We start from the raw sequence: 20,386 nt of genomic DNA, 5'->3' as shown, positions 1-20,386 counted from the left end.
ATCATCCAGTAACCAAAATGTAGTTTGAGAAATCACCATGAAAACACTAGTACTAAACAAGTTTTATGAATCATGACTATTTTCAGAGTTATCTACCATCAAAACTAGGCAAAGTGTATAAAGGTCCTAAAACAAGGTCAATACTTAAACTCTTATAGTAAACACATTGCTCACTTCATGCTATCATAGATAGAAAAAGAAAGATCACTAAACATACTAGCACCATAAGTAACCAATAAACCACATAAATCTAGAACAAACGTGCTAGTATTTTACATTAAGAAACAAACAATCATGATATGATGAATGATGCAACTATCAAAAACAAAAAATTTATTATGCAAAAACTAAACTAAATCAAATGCATCTAATGCATCCCCCCAGACTTAAACTTTTCATTGTCCCAATGAAAACTAAAAACAATGTGGAGAATATTCATGAAATTTAGAGAAGTTACCAAGTGATGAGTTCCAAATGGTTGACATTCATGTTTTAAAAATACTCCTCTCTCCAATGCTCACATTCCTCCACAACTTTGAATTCTACAAAAATAAGATAGACAAGAAAAATTAAGTAGAGGATACATGTTTATTATAAAGAAAGAACTAAAGACATAAAAGAAAACAAGGAAAATGAACTTGGGTTGCCTCCCAAGAAGCGCTTGTTTAAGGTCATTAGCTCGACCACCTCATTAGATTCATCGAAATCTCGCTCTTGGAGGGGTAAGATATTTTAGAACCTTCTTACCAAGGGTTCTCAGTTTTTCAACAAATAAGCTCTCCTTCAAAGGTTCAACACTATCTTTACCTTGTGACTCTTGTGCAACGTATGTCCTGCCACCATCATGCTCAAAAAAGAATTGATTAGTAACGATAGAAAAATTAATTGAAATTTGACTTTTACCAATCACTAATGTAAGAAAGTCATCAAGCATGGTTTGACATTTAGATAAGGAATTTCGTGGCTCAAGTGGTAGTCTTTCTAAAAGATGTGATTCTTGAGACTTAGCTTCTATTGCACAAGTCCCTACACTCTCAACTTCAACTAATTCATGTCCTACATCATCTAAAGTGACTAATGGTTGTGTGATTAAGGGGAGTGATTCTTGGGTCATCCCTACACATCCCTCCACAACATGACTATAAATTGATTCAGATGTAGGAAGGGAAGGTTCTTCTAGATCTTCAATATTAGGAGGTAATGGAGTTAAAGTGATGCACTCCTTTATCAAAGTCTTAGATTCATGATCTTCAAGCTCATCACAACGTTTTCTTATTAAAGACTCTAGATTAGCTGATTTTCTATTATTTATTGAGTCTATACAATCAAGTGTAGCATGCATTTTCTTGATGGCCTTGTGTGATTCAGCTTGAATAGATAGAACCTCCTCTAAACCTTTCAACACTCTATCAATAAATGATGAAAATTGGGGGTCATTCGAGTCAGAGCCATATGTGTGTGAATTTGATGAAGCCATTTCATCTATCTTTCTATCGAGTTCATCTATTGATAATCCCAAATTGTATAGCTTGTAGCAACTCTCAATTGAATGGCCTATTTCATTGCAAGCTTTACAAAAATTTTACTCTGACCTATGATTAAAGTTAGAGAAAACACCCCTTCTTTCAACATGCATTCTATATGGACGGTCAAGCAAAATTGGACAATTATCATATATATGACCAGTTGCACAACAAAATTCACAGAAAAGAGTACTAGAGTTCCCAACAAACATTTAGTCAAACTTTTGAAATAGAGTTTTCAATCTAGTAATCAGTTTATACATGTCCATCTAAATGATTATAGCCAAAACAAGATAGACATGTAGAAGTAACAAAAATAAAATGCAGAATTTAAATTGCAGGAAAAAAAATGCATAATGAAAACAAGAAAGAAAATGCAAAAAGAAAAAGAAAAATGTCTAGAGTAACTCATATGCTAATCAACTAATGTTAATCGAAATAGTCCCCGGCAACGGCGCCAAAAACTTGTTCGCTCTCCGCAAGTGTACGGAAATGTCACAAGTAATATAAAAGATTATCGTATCCACAGGGACTGTTGATTAAGCATTAGTTAACTTCGCACGGCGAATTATCTAGACAATCGAAAAGTGGTTTACAAATGTTAGGATAAGAAATAGAAGAGAAAAGAAAGAGAGTAAGAAGGGAGAGAATGAGAGTAGTGAATGGAGGGAAATAGATACTAGGATTTTGGTTTATTTGTGATGTTATTCAATGTAAATGGTTCACCAATTCTTATCCCTCAATTGCCAAACACTTGTAGAAAGTTGCCGGTTCTCTCTTGCAATAGATAACCGGCTAAGGACTGAGAAATGTATCTAGATATGATCAATTAGACGTGAACCTACGTTGTCCTTACACAGAAGCGCACCTATTACTATGCCTTCCTCGGATATCAACATAGAAGCCCACAACTTATTAATCTATCAAGATACAAGAAACTAATTACAAGATCCATCCTACTATCTTGAATAATCCTATTTCCTCTTCAAGATTATCTCTCAAACGTCCTTACACGGGCTTGCACCTGTCACGTGGATCACTCTGATGATCGAGTGAGAGTTTATCTTTACAAAGTCCACAAGAAATCCAAACATTCAATCAAGCATGGTCATTAAGCCAAATCACCATATTCCACACAAGATCAAATAGGTACAAACAAGGCAATATCATGGAAACAAGAAAATGACAAATCCACAAAGGTTTGTATACAATCACATTACATTAAACAAGAACAATGCATCAACAAGTCATTGAATAGAATCATGGTGTCTTCATAGTTTTACATCATTCATCTCATCACAAATACTTCCTACATCCTAGATCTAAAGATCTACTCCATTGCAAGATAATTACAATCAAGAGACAAGAAATAAAGCTATCTACAACTCAAAACATAAGGAGAAGAGAAGGGAAAGCTTATCCATGTAGCACCGGTCTTCTTGGATGCAATCTTTGCTCCGGAGGTGGACGGATCGGCGAAGGATCGAAGATCTAGGGTTCCTCCAAGGGGGAGAACCCTTCCCCAAGCAATGGGGAAGAGCCCCAAGCCAAAGACCAGCCCAAGATGTGAGAAAAGGGGAAGAAAACCCCTTTTATAGGCTTGGCACGGGTGCCACACGGCCCGTGGCACGACCGTGTGAGGCTCACACGGCCTGCACCACTTCCTTCTCTGCCAACCTCACACGGCCATGTGCGGAACACGGTCATGTGAGGTTCTGCTTCTGTTTCCTTTGCACGGCCGTGTAGATTTACACGGCCATGTAAGGTTTCAGCACTGGATGCCATACATGGCCGTGTGCAGCTCACCCCCCTTGCATGGCCCTTGCACACCCTTTGTCTTAGCTTTGAATAGTTATGTTTCCTTGCAACATCTTTTAAGCCACCAAGATGGGGTTTTCTCCCGTTGAAGTCTTCATCAAAGATGTAGATCTTGAAGTTATCTACAAGTCGGTATAAAGAACAGCCCAAATCTCCAACCGAACACAAAGTTATGGTCGTTTTAGTTTCAGTCTGCAGTGCAGAAAACCTCACACGGCCGTGTGAGGTTCACACGGCCCCAACATGACCCCTGCACGGCCTTAACACGCCCATGTGAGTTCTACACGGCCAGAACATGAAGAAAACATAGTTTTGCATGCCAATGTTACTCTGGAAGCTCTAGACTTCATTTAAACTCTGTTTTTACTCCAAATCACGTCCTGTCAATCAAAATAAGCAAAGAGTAGATCTCCGAACAGAATATAATGAAAGTATGACATTCTAATGAAATAGGGTGCAATAAACATAGATTATGTCAATGAAATACAAGTAGATGTGCGTCAAAGTATGCATAAAAGAGTATATAATCTACGCACATCACTTACGTACCTTAGATCCTTAGAAATATAATAAGAATCAATTTCTAGCGACCATATCGAGTTTCATAGAAACATATTTAGAGCAAACTATAGAGAGTCTCGATTGGTAACCATTTCTCTAAAGTTGCAATCCTGATGATGAGCTCCATGATCCTTGCTTGATGATTGGCAACTGAGTCACCTTTCTCTAATTTTAGGTTGCTTAGTTGATTTCTACGTAGATCTAATTTGACTAGCTTTATTTCAGATGTGCCTTCATGTAGTTCTAGGAATTTCTCCTAGAGTTCCTTTGCAGAATTGTAGGCACCAATGCAGTTGAGTTCTCGAGGTGGTTTTTCCATGATCCTTGCTTGATGATGGGCAACTAAGTCACCTTTCTCTAATTTTTGGTTGCTTAGTTGATTTATACGTAGATCTAATTTGACTAGCTTTATTTCAGATGTGCCTTCATGTAGTTCTAGGAATTTCTCCTAGAGTTCCTTTACGGAATTGTAGGCACCGATGCAGTTGAGTTCTCGAGGTGGTTGTAACACCCATAGGATCCCTAGCAATTTTATGAATTACTTTCCCATGATTAAAATAGGCTTTATGTAGATTTTTCAAAAATAAAAAGGAAATAGAACCAAAAAGAGGCATAATCAAGGTTTGAACCTTGGACCTCTTGTTAGATGCATGTATGTGATAACCAGTAGCCCCAGCAGGGGTGTGCTGTTAGGAAAAGAAGGGAGATTGTAGTTAAGGTGAAGGCCCTTTCACTTAGAAGGAGACTTAGAAGGAGAAGTTTGAGTTTTCTTCTTCCTTCCCAATGAGAAGATGGTTTTGCCTTCTTCCTTCATTTTGGCATAAATAAGAGAAAGGAAGGAAAATTTTCATTTTGTCTTCTCTCTTCCTCCTCCTTCCTTCCTCCACCGTACCCTAAAGCTCTCCTTTTCATTTTGCCGAATCCAAGCTAAGGGCTTTCTCTTTAGAAAAACTTCACAAGCAAGGTCCCTTCTCTTAGTGAATCAAGCGAGAGGATGTAAGTATTCCCTCACCTGCAGTACAAGTAGTTCTCGTATGCTTTATGTTTAAAGGTTGTTTGAAAAACTTAGGGGTTTCCTTGCAAGTTTCGGCCAAGATAAGGATTTGTGGTCACTTATTGTTGTCAAGTTTTCAATCTATGCTTCATGTAGTATTAAAAAGTCTAGAATCTCACCCTTGAGTTTTCGGCCAAGATTGAATATAAGGCTTGGAGCAAAGTTTTGAAATCTAACCATGCTTGTTATGCTTCTTCATGATGGATGATCTCTTATATGTGATTAGTTTAAATTTTCATGCTACATATGGTAGAAAAAGTTTAAAACACTACCTTTAGGTTTCGGCCAAGATGGAACATAAGGTTTAGAGCAAGTTTTAAAACCTAATCATGCTTGTTTATGCTTCTTCATGATGTATGATCTCTTATATGTTGTTAATTTAAGTTTTCATGCTACATGTTGTATTCAAAAGTTTAGAACCCTACCTTTAGGTTTCGGCCAAGATAGGAATATAAGGCTTAGAGCAAAGTTTTAAAACCTAATCATGCTTGTTTATGCTTCTTCATGATGTATGACCTCTTATATGTTGTTAATTTAAGTTTTCATGCTATATGTTGTATTCAAAAGTTTAGAACCCAACCTAATCATGCTTGTTTATGCTTCTTCATGATGTATGATCTCTTATATGATGTGAGTTTAAGTTTTCATGCTACATGTTGTATTCAAAAGTTTAGAACCCTATCTTTAGGTTTCGGCCAAGATGAAATATAAGGATTAGAGCAAAGTTTGAAATCTAACTATGCTTGTTTATGCTTCTTCATGATGTATGATCTCATATATGTTATAGTTTAAGTTTTCATGCTTCTTGTTGTATTAAAAGTTTAAGAACCTTACCCTTAGGGTTCGGCCAAGATTGAATGAAAGGTTTAGGGAAAAGTTTTAAAACCTAACTATGCTTGTTATGTTTCCTCATGATGTATGATTCTTGATATATGGTTAGTTTAAGTTTCCATGCTTCATGTTGGGTTAAAAACCAAGAATCCTACCTCTAGGTCTCCGCTAAGTTGTGATTTAGGTTTTGTAGGAAGATCAAAACCCTAACCATGCATGATAATGACTTCTTATGATGTAATATGGATTTTATGTCACCACGTTATATGTTATGTACACTTATGCCATCATTTTATATTTTCTCTATGATATGCTAAATGTTATGTGCACTTATGCCATCATGTATGTTTTCTCTAGGAAATGCTATATGTTATGTGCACTTTATGTCATTATGTTATGCAAGGCTTATGTATGATGAAAAGCCTAAGAGATGCTTCCCTTAAGTTGGGACTAAGAGCACTCTTCATGATATGACAAGAATATGATATGCCATGATATGACAAGAACATGATATGCTATGATATGATATGATATGAAACATGATATGTTATTTTTACTTTGTATGGCTTGTACCGGGGATGGGCTCCTAAGTTGCCCCTAGGTGGATGGTCAAAGAAACGGGCCTAGTAAGGGATGGGCTCCTAAGTGCCCCTAGGTCGATGGTCAAGGAAACGAGTCTAGTTCCTAATAGGTTCGGGATCAGCAACCTCGGATCTATTTACGATGCGCGCAAATTCATGTATGTGGTACAAAGGCGGGCCCTCATGATGAGATTATGTTTAAGTATTTATATGATATATATGTTTTCAAAGGACATCTTGCATATACTCATTTCATGATACATGTTTTCAAAGGACATCTTGCATATGTTTATTCTTGCTAAATGTTTCTTTATGTTTTAGTAAGATGTTTCTTTTTTTGAAAATATGTCTATGATGCCTAGATGATCATGCTACTACTTATGTATGAGTTCTCACATGCTATGTTATGATTTACTTACATGAGTATGACTCTACTTTATGCTAGCATGCAAATTTATATCTAGATGTTGGTTAAATGAACATGTCACCACTTTATGTTTAGATGCATGATTTATGTTTTGTGAGTAGGAAAGAATCTTACTAAGCCTATATGCTTATAGTTTTATGTTTTCCTTGTACTACAGAAAAGGGTAAGGAATGGCTACACTAAGAGGAGCAGCATTAAGGGCGAAAGATGTGTGTGGCAGTGGCATGGTGGAATAGATCCATTTGTGTTTCAAAACTTATATATACTAAGTTGTGCATGTGAAACATGTTTTGACTTTATGCTTATGCTTTTGATAATAACTGGATAGTTATGCACTTATGTTCTTCTTGTTCATGTTAATATGCTTATGATATCATAAATCATGTCTCAAATGGTTGATATTAAATCAAGTTATATGCATGAATACTAGGATGTTCACATGTTATGTTAAAGGATTAGCTTGTTAGCATGTTTGATATGGGATATGATTATATGGTTCACATATCATGTTTAGTTAATATGCATATGATCAAATTGAATTTTAAACCTCGCTTTCGCTGCCATGATTTTCAAATGCATATATATGTGTGTATGTATGATTCAAGTAAGTAACCCCGTCCCTCCCTTAGGGTAGTAGAGGGGCGGGCGTTACAGTGGTAGTACACTTAGAATATGGAATTCAACTCGTCCATTCGCCATGAACTCAATCTTCTACTTCTTTCTGCACAAGTCCTCTTCTTTTTCTTCTCCATTCACGTCTTTGGGTGCTTTAAAAAAATATTTAATAATATATCGAAATTGGTCTTGAAGAATTCCTCCATTTTATTCTTCCAAATGACAAAGTCTCTCTCAAACTTTGGTGGATGAATGCTTGCTTTGGCCATTTGTACTTAGATGGTTGTTAGTGATGTCCTCACTAGTGTCATTCTTAAATCCTAACTGTTGGCATAGTGAAGGGGGTGAATTTGTTAGCTAGAGCTCTAGAGCCAATCATTTGATGATTGTATTTTAGACTTATTGTATCATATTCTATATAAATAAAGGCATTTGGATTTTGGTTATTATACTTACTTGTATTGGTGCCAAATAAACTAAGTATAATAATGTCCCTGAGTAGACGGTTCTCACCTATATCAATCGGTTAGTTGAACCGATAGTGAGATGATATAGGGAACACTACTCTTAATCATTCATAGTCGAGTATTAACATTCAGGGACAATGTTAATGCAATAAGACTATCATGTAGGTCAACTCGATGACTTGATCTCACAAGTCATGGATATAGAGATATCAAGTTGACACATGGGTATACAATAGAGAATGTATACTGAATGACCCGCTATGAGGAAGTATCATGGATCGTTATATGAGTGTCATATACTTTCTCATGTGGCTATTAGTATGACTACTAGTCCTTAGACCTGAAGTCACCATAGATCCCTACATAAGGAGTTATGTACTTTGGTTTCGTCAAACGTCACCCGTAACTGGGTGGACTATAAAGGCGATTACTGGGTATATAACAAATTATGCAGTGAGATGTGAGTGATGTAGATGGGATCTATCCCTCCTATATGACGGGAGAGACATCGGTATTCTTGATAGAGTGAGACCACGAAGTGCATGGCCATGCCCAAATGAGTCAATATAGGATATTGAGCTCATTTGATTTAGTGAGTCTACTTGGAGTTCAAGATTTAGATTGGTCAGAGGATGACACGGTCTATGCCTCACATTGACCAATCTAGATGTCTAGGATAGAAGGAACACTTGTCATATATTGTGAGGAATCACAATTAGTAGTCACAAGGTGATGTCGGATCTCGATATTCTTGTAACTTGGGTAGTAATGATGTGTTGCTAAATACCGCTCATTACTTATGCTCCTAAATGGGTTTAGGGCATTGCCAACGTTACAAGAACGTATAGGGTCACACACTAAGGACAATTAGATGGAGATTAGGTTCATATGATGAACCAAGAGGATTATATTCATTTGATGAATCAAATTGGATTAAGAGTAATCCTAATTGGGCTAACTTGAGTTCAACTCAAGTTGATTCATGTGTTCAATGAGTCTAATTTAGATTTTGACTCATTGAATCAATTTAATTAAATGAATTAGATTCATTATATTAAGTTGGCTTGAATCAAATGGTTGGATTAGATCAACCATGGAAGAGATTTGGTCAAGTTTGACTTGACTTGAGAGGAAGATTAAAAGTCAAGTTAGACTTGACTTTATGCCACCTCATTGGTGAGTTGGCATTGAAGTGGACCAATGATGTTACTCCACATCATCATGGGTGCCACCTCATGGAAGTTACAAAGTCATTTTCTTAATAACTTCACATTAATTGCATTTAATGGGGAGTTACACTATGGGAAGTGGCCGGCCACTTTTGGTTTTGAATGAGAATTCATTTTTAATTCAAGGGTGTATCTTCTTCCTTCTTCCTCTCAAGCTCTCCCTCTCCTCCTCAACTTGGCCGAACCATACATAGGTGCTAGCACACCTTTTGTGTGGTTTTCTCCACCTACGTGTTCGTGTGGATACTTCTAGAGGGGTATCTATCTTGATACTCTCGAGATCCGGCGTTTTGGACGAGCAGGAATTTTGCGAGGGCACGCTTCAAAGGTAAAAGCTCTCAACACATAGATCTAGGAGTAGATCTAAAGTTTTTGAAACTCGTACTTGTATTGTCTTCGAATTTTTCCTTGCACGGATCTACGGCTTTGGGTGATTCGGGGTTTTCGCGACGCGAAAAGCGGTTTTCGCGACCCGAAAAACCCAACAGAATTACCCTAAAATAAATTCAACACTTTTGCTTTCTAAATTTAGCAAAGATAGGAAAAATTAGTTAATAAAAAGAAATATAAAATAAAGTAAGAGACAAGAACAATTAACTTAGTTACAATAGGGGAGGTTGTTAGTCCAAGACTTTGAAAGCTCTACTAAAAATCTTCTTCTAGTCGAATAACCTCTTACACCAATTAAGTATATAAAATAGAAAGTAGTAAACAATAGAAGTAAGTATTTCATTTTCGAGTGATGTGTAGAATGAAGAGGACTAGGGCTGCATCTACCCTGTACGGGTCACAATATGAGGCTTACATACATACAAAATACATCAGCCACATACGGCTGGAATATATATACACAACCACGCAGTTATATAATCAGCCCACTCGGCTGGAACAGAAATAAACACAACCACGCAGTTATATAATATATATTAATCAACCCACATGGCTAGAATCAAACATAACGAAAGACACAAGATAAAACATATAAACTAAAACAACTGACTGCGAGCCGGCTCGGCTTGACACAACAACATCAAAGCAAATATAAGAAGCCACAAGGATAAACTCCAACTCCAAGTCAAATCAATACAATGTTAGGTCTACAAATTGAAAATGTAAATAAAGAAGAACGCAAAACTAGAAAACCATCCTTAGATATGATGTGAGACCGACAGTTAGGATCTCTGAGTGACATAACATATCATCTGCCTACTAATCTAGAAATAAAAGAAAAAGCAAGAGGTAGTGAGTATAACATATTTAGCAGGTACAAGAAGATAATGTATGATACTAAATATAAGGAGATCAATGGGATACAGTCTTAGGCAAAATACATACTTCAAAGGTGGGGGTACCAAAATAATAACCTGCTAGCCAACAGTGCAATCAATAATATAACACCTACTAACCTGCTCAACCATATCTAACCAATAGATTTGAAATACTTATAGTACATCCCTCCTATATGAATAAATACATGACCAACATATAACAAGAACTAACTACAGGAGAACACTCTATCATGGATGGTCCCGTGGGCAGTCAGAATAAGCAAATGATATAGTCCAAAAGTCGATAAGATGGAAAGCTAGGCATGTGGCGCTTCCGCTGACCGTCTGTAGATTCCTCTCTGAACTGCAACACAGATTATGTCAGTGTTGAGCCAGGGAAGGGGTCCCCAGCATTGGCCCTCCGACGCACAAGTCAGCCACTGACGATGAAGTAGAAGGCGGAGAAAAAAGAATGAACAGTAGTGAGAACAGTGTCTATCGCGTATTACGTACCTTCGCAGATGCTTGGACCCCCCCTTTATATAGAGCTCCTGTAGCGCACATGCACGTTCCCCAAGGTGAGTATGCTTCCCAAAGTTTTCCCTAAAAGGACTTATCAGTAAAGTGTCCCTAACACAGTACCTTAACATGCCGAGCATATCTCTAAAGTGACAGTGGAAGCTTCCGCCGTATGATCTCCTGGGTGTCCATGCCTAGTGTCAGTGGCACTAACTCCCAAAAGGATATCGATGGATACTAGAGAGAGTATGCTACTAGGACGAGCGGGTTGGCCACTCAGGCGGAGCCTCACTGCCCCCGTATCCCATCCGCTCAGCCGTAACTCTACTGCTCTTGCATCTCGTGCGCTTGGCCGAAGTTTCACTTTGCCAATGTCGAGCCTTGCTGCCTGGCTGAGTTGGGTAGCCGCCTGACCAAAGTTCTGCTCCGCTAATGCTGAGACCTGATGCCTGGCCGAGTGAGGTAACCGCTCGCCCGAAGTTGCAATGTCCCAATGCCGAGCCCTGTTGCCTGTTTGAGCGGGGTAGTCACTTGGCCGAAATTCCGCTCTACCATTACTGAGACATGTTGCATGGCCGTGTGGGGTAAACACTTGACTGAAGTTCCACTCTGCCAATGCCGAGCCGGTCATTTGACACCTCCCCGTGTCGAAGGCGAGATAAGATCGGGACCTTCTCCCCCCAGTTGGGGCAAGCTCGCCAGACCAACTGATGCTATCTGCACGTTGACTGCCTTGACTTTGACCTCCACAGTGGCTGCTATCCTCCGTGGGGTGGGGCCCCTCATCATCACTGCATCACATGTCAACCTCAAGTCTAGTCGAAGGAGGCTGTAAGTCTGACTGACTGGACAAAATTATCTGTGAAGCTTTCCACCTGATCGACTTCGACACTCCTTGGTTTATGATTGGACTAACATGGCCCAACGGTCGACTATGTGACCGCTCTATGTCAGTCGGCCTGTTGAATATTGTCATTCAACCATAGGTCTGCTCTCTTAAGACGATCGACACAATGAACATCCATACTTGGAAATCCTTTCTTGGGCTTCTTTGGGTGAGCACGACCCGGGCTTATGTCAGCCATATTTCTAGGAGACCGTGCAAATCCCGGCTCATAATGGTTGAGTGTGATCCCATGCCTTCTTAACTACCCTCATTAATTGCTGGCCCAATGATGAGGCGCCACGTGTCCCACCCGCTGTCGTCACATGCTTTGACGTGACAGACGAATATCCGCTGGTGATGTGACATTTGATGCTTCAAATTCAATGACCCATTTTCTGCCTGGGTTTTCGTGACCCAGATCGGACGACTCCAGTTGACCAACACTAGGGTTTGTAAACATCGCCTGCTTCACCCTCTTCACTTTGCATCGTCATCTTCGCCTACAAGCCTCTTAGTGACACCGCGCTTTGCTCCATCACCGTCTTTTTTAGGCAATCTCTACGACCTCTCTAGTAAGCCCCCTTCTTTTTCTTATTGAAGCTATTCATTACTCGTAGGATCCTCTTTCCCAAGTCGCATTTCTTCCCTATTTTTTGTTAAGCTTTAGTTTCAATAGCAAGATCTCCCTGCCTCCATCCCTGGGCTCTGGTACACATCCATTGACTCTAGGTTCGACGAAGGCAACGCTAAAAGTTTGAGAGATGTTTTCAAAATTCCTTCTAATTACAAAATTCTTCTTCCTTCTCCATTCGATCGGCCAAATCCTCCACGCCCGACTGTCTTACCTTCTTTAAGGATCAGTTTACCGTCGGTCTACGATTTTCTATTCATCCCTTCTTTGCCGCCATTTGTAAATACTTTCGCATCTCCCTTCATCAATTAGTGTCGAACTCCTTTCGGCTGTTGTGCGAGGTAGTTGTTCTATTCCATCTGCACAACCTTCCTCTCACTCCCTAGATTTTTCATTATTTTTATTATCCAAAATTGTCCGAGTCGGGGACATTTCCTTTCCAAGCTTGAGTGGGCTTAGTTTTCTTTGACAAATGTCGACCTCCAATAAGCATTGGAGTGAATACTTCTTTTTTGTACGCCCTCCCAAGCGGCCAGACTTCCTGACCCACTGGCAACTCAAAGTGGCGAGTCAGCCTCCCTTGAAACAATACAAGAGTCGATCGGACTACCTTAATGTAGCTTTCATCCCGCTCAGCATCCTCGGTGGTGTGGTCCGCTGAACGGGTTGAAACTTCAATCCCCACTCCCGCCCAAGAGACCACTGCCCCTGAGTCATCCGATCGAATGCCATCATTATCTAGCCTGCCAGAAGGAACTCTCTGTGCACCGCCAGTGGCCTTCATGCCAGCCAGTGGCCTTCATGCCACCTCCATCCAAGGTCAAAAAGTTCGGTATCCGTCCAGCATCCTTGTCTCAGCCGTCCGGACCAGCGACATCTACCTAGTCAGTCTCGATCAGTCAGTGCCATATAACGGTGGTTCTCCATCTACCAACTGAAGAATGACGCGAGTCGGCCGGCTAGCACTGCATCCCGAGCCCTCGAGCAACAAATAATTATCAAGGGGCTGCTTGCACAGATATGGGCTAATGCCCGAGCCCATGAGCGATGATGCCTTCGAGGGCGCTTGCGGATAGCCACATCCAGATGTCGACTAGGGTAAGTGTTGTGTTTTATTGTTTTTCATAATTTATCCTCGATTGACGCTCATAATTTCCTAGTTATTCTCAATATTGGGTAGAGAGCCTGGCCATGTGCCAAAGACTCGTATTTTTGGAGGAGGAAGTAAAGAAGTTGAAGGCATCGAGGGACAATCCTCCACCTCTCAGGAGTAGACAAATGCTGAGGTAGCGAAGTTGAAGGCCGATCCTGCTCAAGGCCAAGAGAGAAAAGAGCACAGAGCAGGCCTCTCTGTTGGCTCGACTTAACAAGCAGGTCACCGCTTTTGATGCTAAGATCGAATCAGCTAATGCAAGAAAGCTCGAGGCCATCGACGACCTGGACCTGAAGAATAAAGAGTCGCGGGCCCTCGCTAAGAAGTTCAAAGAAGCCGAAGACTTCCTGGTTGCCGAATGGAAGATACAGTCGGCTGAAGAAACTGCCCTTCAAGGCCAACTTGCCACAAAAAATAATGAGCTGGCCACCATGAAAGATGAGCTGGAGGCCTCCTGAGCAACCTTGAAAACTTATCAAGATGGCAAGCCTAGCTAATTTGAGGCTATGAAGAGGAACTACATCCGCTTGGACGCTATACTTGGCAAACTTGGGCATTTGAAAAATTTGAAAACTTATCAAGATTCCTTCTTTTGTTCGACATGATATCCTTCAAGAATTTGGCAAACTTGGGCGTTTGAAAAATTGCATCAATAAGAGGTACCTCAACACAAATTTCTTTCACTTCTCCAAAAATTTGCCAAACTCTTCATCCTTCTTTAACATAATAAGTCTTTGAGGAAAAGGGGATGCTATACTTTGATGGTTGAGTGGAATAGTCTCTTCAACCTTAGTGGTACTCTCCTCATTATCTTGAATCTGATTTGATGTTGGAGGAGAGAGAGCTCCTCTTCAGTGTGCATCCCTTTTGGAGCAGTCACTTGGGGATCTCCAAAGGTCCGTCCGCTCCTAAGCTCAATTCTATTGCAGTGCTCCATAGAATTGACATCAGGCTTGCTAGGTAGTTGTCCTGGTGCTCTAGAAGATGAGGAAGCTAGTTGGGTAATCTAACTATCCAGAATCTTTTGATGTTTATAAGAATTATCCATTCTCTATGTAAGTTTAAAAATGTCCTGCTTCATTTCATTTTGATTGGAGATAATTTCTTCAAATATCTTTTCAATTTTAGAAATAGGAAAGCCTTGAGAAGATTGTCGCTGTTTAAAATGCTGCTGCCCAGGCTGAAAATTAGGTCTTGCCCCCATGGATGGTCCTTGATCTTGGTTATTTCGGTAGGAGAAATTAGGATGACTTTTCCATCCAGGGTTGTAGGTATTTGAGTATGGGTTGTTCTGCCTTTGATTAAAACCCATGATGGCGTCACATTGCTTAATTGATTGTTTGTGCAGTTATAGCTCCCAATGGACATGAGTCATCTGAATGTTCAGAACTTCCACATACTTCACAAGAAGAAACAATGGCATTGACTGTCACGCCCCAGAGGAGTCTCTGTCCGAAGAAATTTCGGCAGCATCTCCCCTGTACGGCGGACAATATGAAACTTTCTACATATCACATATACATCAGCCACAGGCGGCTGGAATGATAACAAAAAAAAATAAAGACAAACACCACGCAGTTAATAAAGATATCCAGCCTCTGGCTGTCACAACCACGCAGTTAATAATAGTAAACAACAACAATAGGACTCTGACTCGAAATCCACGCTACTCCACTACATTCGTAAAGCTCAAATCCAACGAACTCACCTCTTCTGCCGTCTAGGCAGGCATATAGTAGAATAAAAACCAAACCATCCAAAAATCCATCAAACGGTAACAATCCGTACAATATCCATAAATAAAATCCAAAACAAAACTAAAACATAGTCTGATGGAAGAAAAACCAAAATAAAGCAAATAACAACCTAGTAGAGAACTAGCTCTACGTGCAGATGGGGGGGCCAGCGACTGGAACTGCTCCGGACAACCTATCAACAATGGAGGCGGGGTGAGTCCAACACTCAGCAGGTACAACTGATATGCATAATAAAACAAATAACAGACAACACTAATCATGCGTACAGTCTCCTGAATATGAGGAGGATAAATGCAACTGAAATGAAATCAGAAGATAACTGTACTGACCGGATCAAAGTATAAAGGTAACAGGTCGTCAGACCGAGTGAGTCATAATCCTGTATGCATGTCAATCAATGCATCCAAACAAATGCAGCATATAAGTGCAGCAATCACAAGCAAATAAAAATGCAATAAATGCATATGTCAACCCCATACTCTGAAATCAATGCTCCTGTGCAATGACAGAGTAAACGGGATGCTGTCGGAGTACTCCTGTCCTGTGACCCCAAATCATAAATGGGGGAGCTCAATGCTCTCATCTCCCGATACACGATGACGGGGAGGATATCTCTGCCGGCTACCACGCTGAGTCTCCTGACCAACGGAGCCAAACAAAGTCCACCATCTGCCGGCTACCACGCTGCTACCCTAAATGCCAACGAAGCCAAACAGAGCGGAATTGACTGCCGGCTACCACGCTGAGTCACCTGACCAACGGAGCCAAACAGCAGAACCGCCACACACCAGCCAGATATACAAATCCATGGGTGATGTGTGCAGTACATGTAACTGGCGATGAGCTCAACCAAAGTAGAGCCGATAATCGACAAAGATGCAATCATGATGCATGATACTGAACATGGCAATCTCATGAATAACATGGCATGATCCATATAAATAGATACAAAGTGTGTACCACAAGAAGACGTATCAAATAGAAGGTACACAAATCGAAGAGGGTATCAAATAAACCCTAGATCCAGAATATAACAGAGCATGTGGTTAGGTCACTACCTAAGGCATATGTGATCAGGTAGACAATATGCAATGCAGAATAAATAAACAAACAACATGTACTAATCATGTAGTGACCAACCGAAATAAACAAGTAACACAATTACTGTTATATGTTAAACATATTATCATGCATATCAAAAGACACAAGTCAAAGTACCCGCCTCCAATAAAGTGATCCAAATCTGACTCCAAGATACTCGTCTCGCGTCAAGATCCTGTGTCACGAATATAAATATATTTCATTTAGCTACATTCTCATAAATAGCTAAATAACTCTCTAACCCTAGTTTAGGGCAAATCCCTGACCAACACATAAACCCAATTCAACCCATACATGATCAATAGCATATATCAAATTCCTATGCCTTACCTGAAACTCACAGCCGTTTTATCACTGTTGGAAGTAGGATCGTTTGCTGCTGGAATCCTTCCTACTGATCAGATCATGTTGAGATCAATAATTGGGAATCACAAATCAAACAACAACCCATCTTACAACCTAATCTTACCTCAGGTGTGTCAAGCTGTTGACAGGGGGTGGTGGCCGGAATCAAACAGAGACAGCAACAAACTCTTGATGCTGTGATAACCGGAACCAACTAGGTCACTGTCTTCCAACAATCGAATCGAAAGAAATCACACTACAAATGCATCAACAACCCAATCAACTACTAGTGCACAACTAAAATTTCAACCTAATCCTTACCTTCATCCAGTAGCTCACTGGATTAGAGGACGGAGGAGTTAGGTCACCGGTGTTGTTTCCAGCAAGGGCTACTGAGGCAGTAAACCAGAGCAAAGGGGCGACGACGACATACAGATCCCAAGTGGTGGCCACGGCAGAACCCTTACCAGCGTCGGAAACAGAGGCTAGGGCAGAGGCTACAAATCGACAATTGCTTTGAGTGTTGGCAGCCGGCTATCTGCTGAGCGGGGGCTAGGGCACGGTGAGAACTCGGACAAGGAGTCTCGGAGTGGCACAGAAGAGGTCGGAAAAAGGCGTCGACGGCGTTGGCACCTAGGGCTCGGTGCTGCTCGGCGTCGGGAGAAAGAGAGACAGTGGCATCGGCAGAGATGCTAGGGCATAGAGGAAAGGCAGCCGAGGCTGGGAAATCGGTGCCGGCAGTGGCATCGCTGGAGTCGGGGCAGAGGCTAGGCACCGGCGATTTGGGGACGGCAGAGCGGAGAAGAAGAAAAAGGAACAAACCTTGATCGGGGCTTAAATCGCGAGCGGTTAGCTCGGCGCCGGTTAGGGCAAGGGGGTGAGGACTTCGGGCGCGCGGCAATGAAAGAAAACGGCGGAGGAAAATAAGAAAAAGAATAAAGAAAAAGGGAGAAAAATCAAACATTTCCTCTTTAAAACGAGGTAGCCTAAACAGGCTTTTCCGGACCCCATTTTTATCCCCGTTAACTCGTCCGTACGAGCTCCGAAAAATTCCCGAAAAATTTCTAAAAATTCCGGAAAATTCCCTTATTAATATTCCCTATTTTTTTTCCCGGTATTTTACATTCTCCCCCACTAATAAAAATTTGGTCCCCAAATTTCAGTATCTACCATCAGCAAGTACTAATAACAAGTAACAATAATAAATGCTGAACGGTAAATTAAATCACATACCACAAGTGAAAAGATGGGGTATCGAGCTCGGATCGTATCCTCGAGCTCCCAAGTAACTTCCTCATCCGAATGATGCTGCCATCCGACTTTAACCAGCCGGATAGTCTTGTTCCGCAACTGACGCTCTTTCCGGTCGAGAATCCGTACCGGAACCTCCTCATAAGTTATGTCAGGCTGAACTGGAACTGGAATATCTGTCAGCACATGCGTCGGGTCGGGCACGTATCTCATCAGCATGGATACGTGGAATACATCGTGCACGCCAATCAAGGACGGCGATACTACCAACTAGTGAGCTACTGCTCCAATCCTTTCTAAGATCTAGAAAGGTCCAATGTATCACAGAGCTAGCTTACCTCTGAGGTCAATCTCTTCACCCCTTTCTTGGGTGAAACTCGCAAAAATACCTGGTCACAAATGGAGAACTCTAAGAGTCTCCCACTCCGGTCAGCGTAACTCTTCTAGCAGTCATATGCCTCTAACATCTTCTGTCCGATAGTATGGACCACTTTGCCTCACGTTGAGCTCTATGAGGTCCCAACAACTGGGCCTCTCGGATTCTCGTCCTGATTAACGACTGAGCAACTATGGTAACAAGAATACCCTGCTCTGTCTGTCCCTGCTCCTCAATGTCTAACTCAGAGAAATCCTGAATCAAATCTGTGACCACAACTCGGTGGCAAGCTAAAGTCCCTCTAGACCTCTAGCTAAGTGCATCGGTAACCACATTAGCTTTTCCCAGGTGATAGCTAATGGTACAATCATAATCCTTCAAGAACTCCATCTATCTCCTCGGTCGAAGATTAAGTTCCTTCTGAGTGAACAGATATTTGAGATTCCGATGGTCAGTGAGAATCTCAATGTAATATCATACAGGTACTGCCGCCAAATCTTCAGGGCAAAAATAACAGCGGCCATTTACAGATCATGTACAGGGTAGACCTTCTCATGCTCCTTCAACCGACGAGAATCATAAGAGACTAACATATCGTGCTGCATCAGAACAGCGCTCAAATCCTGAATAGATGCGTTGGTGTAGAGGACATATCCGTCCTCTCCAGAAGGTAAAAACCAAAAATCGAAGCCGACACTAGTCTCCGCTTCAGCTCCTAAAAGCTGGTCTTGCAATCCTCAGTCCGAGTAAACTTCACGCCTTTCATGGTCACGCGTGAAAGTAGCATAGCTATGCGGAAGAAACCCTCGACGAAAGGTCTGTAATATCCTGCGAGTCACAAAAGACTGCGGATCTCCTACACTGACTTCGGCTGCTCCCAACGGTAACAACCTCTATCTCCTGTGGAACCACGGTATACTCCTACTGGTGACCGTGTGTTCCAAACATCATAACAAAAGACAATCCAAACCAGCACTACTGATAATCACATATAGATGTTCTCGTCGAATCATCTCTAGATCTATGCAAAGATAGTGTACGTGACTCACCTCGGATCCGTAATAAACCACAACATCGTCCACAAAGATAATGGACACCTATCCAAACATCCTCGACATACTAGGATTATTGAGTCCCTGAAAACATCTAAGGCACTGTAAGCCTATATGGCAAAAACCAATACACATAATGTCTGTATCACAGACATTCCTATTCATAAGATCTCCAATAATAAATCGAAAAATCTGATCATCAATAACATAAATCACCAAAGAATAGATCCTCCAGGGTGAGAGCAACGCTCCATCACAGGAAATACTACATATGTGGGAGCAACGCTCTACCACAAGAAATCCTCAATATGTGGGAGCAACACTCCACCACAAATAATCTGAAATATGTATCTGCAATAAATATAGGAGCAATGCTCCGCTACCAGCAATCCGTGATATGTGGGAGCAACGCTCCACCACAAAACAATACCTAAGTACCCCAAGGCACCTAACTATCCAGCTAGAGACTGTACAAGATCTCTCTACCACAATTCGCTGTGGTTATCCTAGGATATAACAACCTAGTAACTAATCAAATTCATCATCAACTCTATCAGCATCCTAGTGGGTCATCCACTGATAGGAAAATTAGTTGATGGGTTAATTCAACAAATGACATAATGCAGTCACTCCACATTCTGCATTCAGTATAAGTAGAATCATCATACTGCTACCAATGTATACACCTAGCACTCATGCTCACACAATATATGTATGATCAACAAAATCCTCCAATTATTATACACCATTCATACTCACAACTCAGGTATATTCAGTATGATACCTCCAACAATACATACCGAACACGTGTGCAAAATCAATGTAGGTAAAATCAACAATACACCTCAAACAACACTCACATAACATATAGTATAACCAACATATAATTCCAATAAAACCTACTAAACCCAGGTGCACTCATAAAATCAAACATAATCAAA

General features: G+C 40.8%; 1 long non-coding RNA gene across 1 annotated transcript; it reads right to left on the bottom strand.

The window, feature by feature from the left end:
• Positions 1-16,541: 16,541 nt before the first annotated feature.
• On the bottom strand, positions 16,542-17,794 carry LOC122037303. Its single transcript, XR_006127606.1, has 4 exons — positions 17,088-17,794; positions 16,891-16,961; positions 16,752-16,815; positions 16,542-16,596 (listed from the first exon to the last, which is right to left on the bottom strand). It is a non-coding gene; the product is annotated as an uncharacterized LOC122037303 (long non-coding RNA).
• Positions 17,795-20,386: the final 2,592 nt, after the last annotated feature.

Source organism: Zingiber officinale, unplaced genomic scaffold (genome assembly GCF_018446385.1).
Source record: "Zingiber officinale cultivar Zhangliang unplaced genomic scaffold, Zo_v1.1 ctg251, whole genome shotgun sequence".
Lineage (NCBI taxonomy): Eukaryota > Viridiplantae > Streptophyta > Magnoliopsida > Zingiberales > Zingiberaceae > Zingiber > Zingiber officinale.
The sequence above is the reverse complement of the archived record's forward strand: the minus strand, read 5'-3'. Positions and strand labels throughout refer to the sequence as shown.